The 6,249-nt window shown below is 28.4% G+C and overlaps 1 protein-coding gene across 1 annotated transcript in view; it reads left to right on the top strand.

Annotated features, from left to right (window-relative positions):
- LOC105204572 overlaps positions 1 to 6,249 on the top strand; it is a 294,782-nt gene that overhangs the window by 203,371 nt on the left and 85,162 nt on the right.

Genomic DNA, 6,249 nt, shown 5'->3' with positions numbered 1-6,249 from the left:
TGCTGTAATTCTTGACTCTTGAAACATATGAATTGTATGTGTGTGTATTCATATTTTTAAGATTACTAAATAATTAATTTATAAATACATATAACATCTTATCAGAAAGAGCTGTTTATCAAAACTTTGTTGTAACAATTAATTTACTTTTTTATTTTGTTTATTACATGTGTATATACAGACTTGACCAAAAATATTAGACACGTGGAGAAAAAAGTAGTAACGTTGTATCCATTTACATTTTATTCAATAACTTTGATAATAATTAATATTTTATATTTAATCTTGAACGATTATATTGAAAGTGTTGTTTAATAGATTTTAGACTCAAAGTTATGAAATATTTATTACTTGGGATATGACTTATACAAATGTGACGGTACTGCATAATGGATGAAAGAGAAAACAAGGTAGTGCTCATTTTTCTGTGTTCAGAAGCACTAGAGATACTATTTTATTTCTGTTCAACATTAAACAACAAATGAAATGACATCTCTAGTATTTCTGAATGCAGTCTTCTAGAGTGACAATCGAAGAAATATTTTGATATGAAAATTTTGCTTTAGTAGCAATATTAATAAAATGCTATTGAATAATTTTGCATAACTTGAAATGTGTATATCCGAATAAAACAACAAGAAAACACTCGAGTGTATGTACATACATTCATATGATTCTATGCCCAAGTTTAAAAATAATAAGAAAGTATTTATAATCAAATGTTAAAATATACTTTGAAAAATACTGAAAAGTAAAATTGTCTTGTAACAATTGTCGGCTATTATGTATTGGCATATTAGCGCCACTATGTAATGGCGGGCTACTAAACAAATGATTCTATAAGCAATTGTTAGAATTCGTCACCCAATAACGAAGTTAATAGTGGTAGTAATGCTTAAGGTAGCCATAATACTACAATTTCCTCCATATTTTTTTTTATTTATCTGGAATTTTCTTTGTTTTGGTATTACTTCTTATTAAATAATGTTGTTTCAAGAATTTTTTAAACTTAAGTATAATACTGATAATCAACAGGAATATATCGATTTATATAATACCGATTTATTTGAATTTTTATTTATCTGGTAAAAGAAATCCAGATAAATGAAAAATATAGGTGCCTAATACTTTTGGTCAAGACTAAATATAATATAATAATGTGCAAAATAAAAAAAATATTTATTATACATGTATATTTAATTATTTTTTGATTCATATATATTTAAAAAAATTTTTTTTATAAATTATATACGTATATAATTATATAAAGTCTGCGAAATAAAAAAAAATTAATTACAGTTAAATTTTGATTAAAAAAATATAAGATTAATAATATAACTTAATGGACACAAATTCTCCATGTGACAGAAATGGCTTTACATAATTTTATGACTACTAAAGTGTAGGAAGTGTATTAATAATTTAACATCTTGTTAAAACAAATTGCCTTTAAATCTAAAGTTTTTATACGAATTTGTTCTTTTTATTCTATATTTTATTGTGTCGTACAACATTATATTAACAGGTTAGATCTAGATACAACTAGAAAGTAGAAGGTGAGGGCGACCGACAGACTTCTTGTACACGGGCCAAAAATGCCTGGGAACAGGTCAACGGGTAAGCTCGTTCGAGCGTTCGATCTGGAACGGCGAACGGCACTTGTGATCGGTACAGATGATTGTCGCTCGCCTCGTCCTTGAGGAAGAATGCCGAGGATTTTGCGATTTGTAACAGTAAAATTTCAAATGATACGTTTCGCAGATATTGCAGAAATATTCAGGGTCGCGCAACACCCGTTTCGTTCATTTTACTCAATAGTGAAGATTATATCTGTATCTTCTGCCGCGTGGGAGGTATAATAGATCGCGTGCGAATAAGTGCAATAATTATTAAGTAAAAGTAAGCCGCCCGCGCCGCTTAGCGTCAAATCTAGTATCAAGATCATGTTACTCTTTAAGCGGCGCGACGTTTTTCTTTTTTTATTTCCCGCTAAACGACGTGTGATTTCATATTTATTAAAGTCCCAATTAATTACATTGTTATCCGTTTAATTTAACATCCAATATCTCTTGTTCTGCTACATAAACGTGCAGAAGCCTGAGATCGGTATTGGCTAATTTGGCCTTCAGGGTAAATGCCGAAGTTGCGCTGTTGCAACGAGTATTTATGCAAGTATAACGCGATGCAGCGTAACAGCTTACTGTTAGATATAGTTTTTATTTCGCAGCTAGATCGAATTGCTATGCCACTAATCATTTTAACGGAATTGTCCGTTTCTTATATTGAGCTTTTTCATTGCGTTTATTGAAATTCGATTGATACATTGAGACAATTTTTTTTCTTAAATTTATAATCAAAATCATGGTATTTCAAAGAATTTTATTATAATTTTAGTAAAATTGAAAAATATTTTACATTTCATTCCAATAGATATTTTTTTTAAGTAAATCAGAAAAAATCACGTAAAGTTTTTACAATCATGATTTTGAGGATAAATTTTTAGAATCTGAAAAGAGAAAATTCTGTCCATATAACGCAGAGACACATTGAATTTGCCATTACTAATATTTTTTTTATTTTGTATTAATTATTGTGGAGTTGCATCACGTAATTACCGTAAAGTATGTTTACATAGGCACAAAGAAACGCGAAAGAAAAAAGAAAAGAATATGCGTGGTATTTAGAATTTTCCTCTGTAAACGCAATACAAAAAATATTCTGTCGACGGGAAGAACGTTAAATGAGACGCACGTGCGTGATTTAATAGCAATCGGTGGAATCTCGAGTTATATATCTCCCGTTTCACTCGGAACACTTTCACATATTTAACCCGCGATTAGTGTTCAAATCACATCTTGCTTTCCATATTCACTTCTTAATAATGCCCAAAGGCCTAATGAGTAATTACGAAATTTATTATTACCATCATTTATATTGTTAACGTTGAATTTAAATATATGAAACGTTTATGTATAGGTGTTTAAATTTATGTGTTTACGAAACTTTGCTTCCGCAAAAGATATACATTTTGTAAACGCTGCTTCGAATATAAAGCAACTGAGAAGAATAGCCTTTGTTTTGTAAAAGAAGTCTAAAGATTTAGAAAGAAATTGCATATATAAATATTTAAAAAAATGGCATAACTAGATGACCTAAGAATTTATCTTTCTCTTCTGTTATTTTATTTTACTTTATGTAATGTATTTATTACAACAAAACTATTACTTTAATACATGAAGTCTTACTTAATGTTGAGTATGCCAACCGCAACTTTCTTGTATCGTAACTGTAAGAATTGCATACAGGCTTTACGAAAAAAATGATTTGGCTGAAGTATCTAAAAATTTAGGTGGGGTAGAGTTACTTATCTAAAAATAATTTTCTTAGATAATTGAAATAATTAAAAGGTTTTCTACAAAAACTAAATAAGTTTGTTTTTTTAATTATGTTTATGGCATCAAATTCTTCGCTATCAATAATATTTTGAACAATTTTGTTCCGGCAAAAATCTAATAAAAACGAAAAATATAAAATATAAATATATAGTAAATATAAAATTCCCGCAAGAACCAAAATTCAGAGATTTTTTTATTTTATTTTTAATGTATTTACAAAATATTAAACAAAGAACTTTGTTCTTATTATACATATGTCCGCAATAATATTATTATTTTATATTTTAAATAATATATTTTTTTTCATTTTTATTATTATTAATGTTATAAAAAAGTTAAATGTATAAAAATATTATACGATAAATAGATAGTAAATATAAAATTCTCATAGAAATCAAACAAGTGTCCAGAAGGGTTATTATTATTATTTTTTTTTTAATGGGTCCTTAAAATATTAACTAAAGTTCACAACTTTATTCCTATTATGTGCCTGCAGAAAAATTACTATATTGATACAATGAACGATTTGAAGATGAAAAGTTTTTTATTTCCTGAAAATTTAATTTCTTGAACTTGTCTAGATTTATTTGGTTTGTAAGAAATTGATTGTTAAAAAAAAAATGTTAAAACTTTTTGCAACATTGCTCATCATGCTTAAACTTCTTTCTTATTTCGATGGTTCAACGAAGTTATTCTCAGATTTTTATCAAACTTATATCTAATTAACTTATAATTTTTAGATATTTTATTAATTGCTCTTTCCGAATATAAATGTATGTAAAAGTACTTTTGTAAATATTAGAGAGGAAACATTAAATAAGTAAGGAAATGTTGAATTGTGTAACTGTATAAGCAAAATGTATATTACAATTTTTATTACATATACACCTTACTTAAATGTGCTGAAAAACATTTAATACCCAGTTGCGAATAATCATGAATGACAATGTCATAAGAAATAACGACACGCTATATTCGCTTCAATGTGTAAGTACACACTTTCAAAATTATCCATTTTTACTGTGCGTATATTTTTCATGAATTTGTAATTATTATAATATTTCTATTGTCTCAAAGCAGAAAGTCGTAAGGTCAAACAAATTATTACTGCAGGAAATATTTTTAAAAATCAAAATCAATTATCTCATAACATACCAAATCATATAAATTATAAAGTATAATATAAAATAAAATAATAATAAAATAGAATAAATAAAAATAAATAAATATGTAAAATCGATAATTTCTCAGGCTCATTGCTTTGCGTCTTTCAGATTGGATTAAAGAAATGTTAGAAGAACTAGGTAGTATTTGAGAGTTACAGCTAAATGAAAATGTTACGTAGTCATATCTGTGATTGAGATACGCGTACATTAAAATGAAGAGACTGTATGTAAGCCGCGGTCAGCTGCTTTTTTCAGTTACGTATATATTCGTAATCTCGTCGAGGAGACGGACACGTTTCTCCTCGCTTCTACTTTCTCCGGTATTTTGTATGTTATGTGCGGCGCGCCTGATCGTTAAATCTGATCGGGATGAGATCGAGTTCTGCAATAACGGGCGCGCGCGGCCGCGCATTTCAATCGCGAAGAGATAATAACGCTGATATCGGCACGCTGACAGTGGATAGTTTATTGAATTCCGACGAGAAGTGACATCGATCGATACGCATATTATGCATCCTTTCCACATCCAGGTCTATCAGGTTATTTCCATATTCGCCGAGATCGATCGTCGGAAGTTATTATCGGCGAAGCCGTTTGCGATTTTGCGGCGCGCGTTTCTGAACGCGTTCTCGCAAAATTAGAAGGCGCATTCTATCGCGCGCGAAGGCGACTTACCGGAATGATCTCCGCGTAATCGGAGATGATAGCGGTTACACATCGATCGGTGATTTACATGTATTACGGTAATCGATGTAATATACCAGATAATCTTCTGTGTACCGTCGATTTCTCGGCCAATCGAAAGTCAATTCTTTCTCTCGGTAAATATTGACGAAATTTTAATATCCGACCTTAGCTCTCTAAGATTCTTACACAAATGTAATAAAATTTGTGTATCATGCGCATCTTCGGGATTTCCTTTTTTTTTTTTAACAAACACGCGCTATTAAATTTAAAACATTAGAAATAAAAGAAGACTTATTGCTTTATTATTCCTTCCTCTTAGCTTTATCTAGATTATTATAATGTACACTATCTTCTCCTTTATCTTAGATGAAAAAGTCTTTATCTTGTTTAAATTATTTAAGACAATGTGAACGATAACGATAATGAGAGAGAAATATTGTTCTCAAATTACCATTTATTTTAACAAAAATATTTGTCAGTGGTAACAAGAGGATGTTGTTCTGACATTCACAGTATATTGAAAATCTTTAGTATATATAATGTGAATACATCTAAAGTTTTAGTACTGGTAATGTATATAGGAACACAATCCAGATTGCACAGATCAGTAACAATGCTTAATATAAAAATTGCCCCAAAACTATAAATTTGAAAACTTGTCAGCCATTGAATAATGTGAGACATATACTCCTATTTTTTAACTTTGATTTTTATTTGCGCACTAATTCAAATCGTATTGATTCAAAGAGAAATATTTTTTGTCGCATTAAGTTATTTAAAGAGTTTTTATTTAAAAGAAATAAAGATTTATAAATAAAAAGTATATCAAAGTATATCAACATATTATTTTCATATTTTAAATTATTTTGCTTAATGGGGGATATTATTTAAAAATTATCTTGTATTAAAACTATATATAATTTTTTTTTAATTAAATAAATTAAGATTAAATCATTTTTATCTTATTTAAAATTTATATGTCATTTATATTTTCTTTATCT

This window comes from Solenopsis invicta, chromosome 3 (genome assembly GCF_016802725.1).
Source record: "Solenopsis invicta isolate M01_SB chromosome 3, UNIL_Sinv_3.0, whole genome shotgun sequence".
NCBI classification, from domain to species: Eukaryota; Metazoa; Arthropoda; class Insecta; order Hymenoptera; family Formicidae; genus Solenopsis; species Solenopsis invicta.
This window is presented reverse-complemented; position numbering and strand designations above follow the sequence as displayed.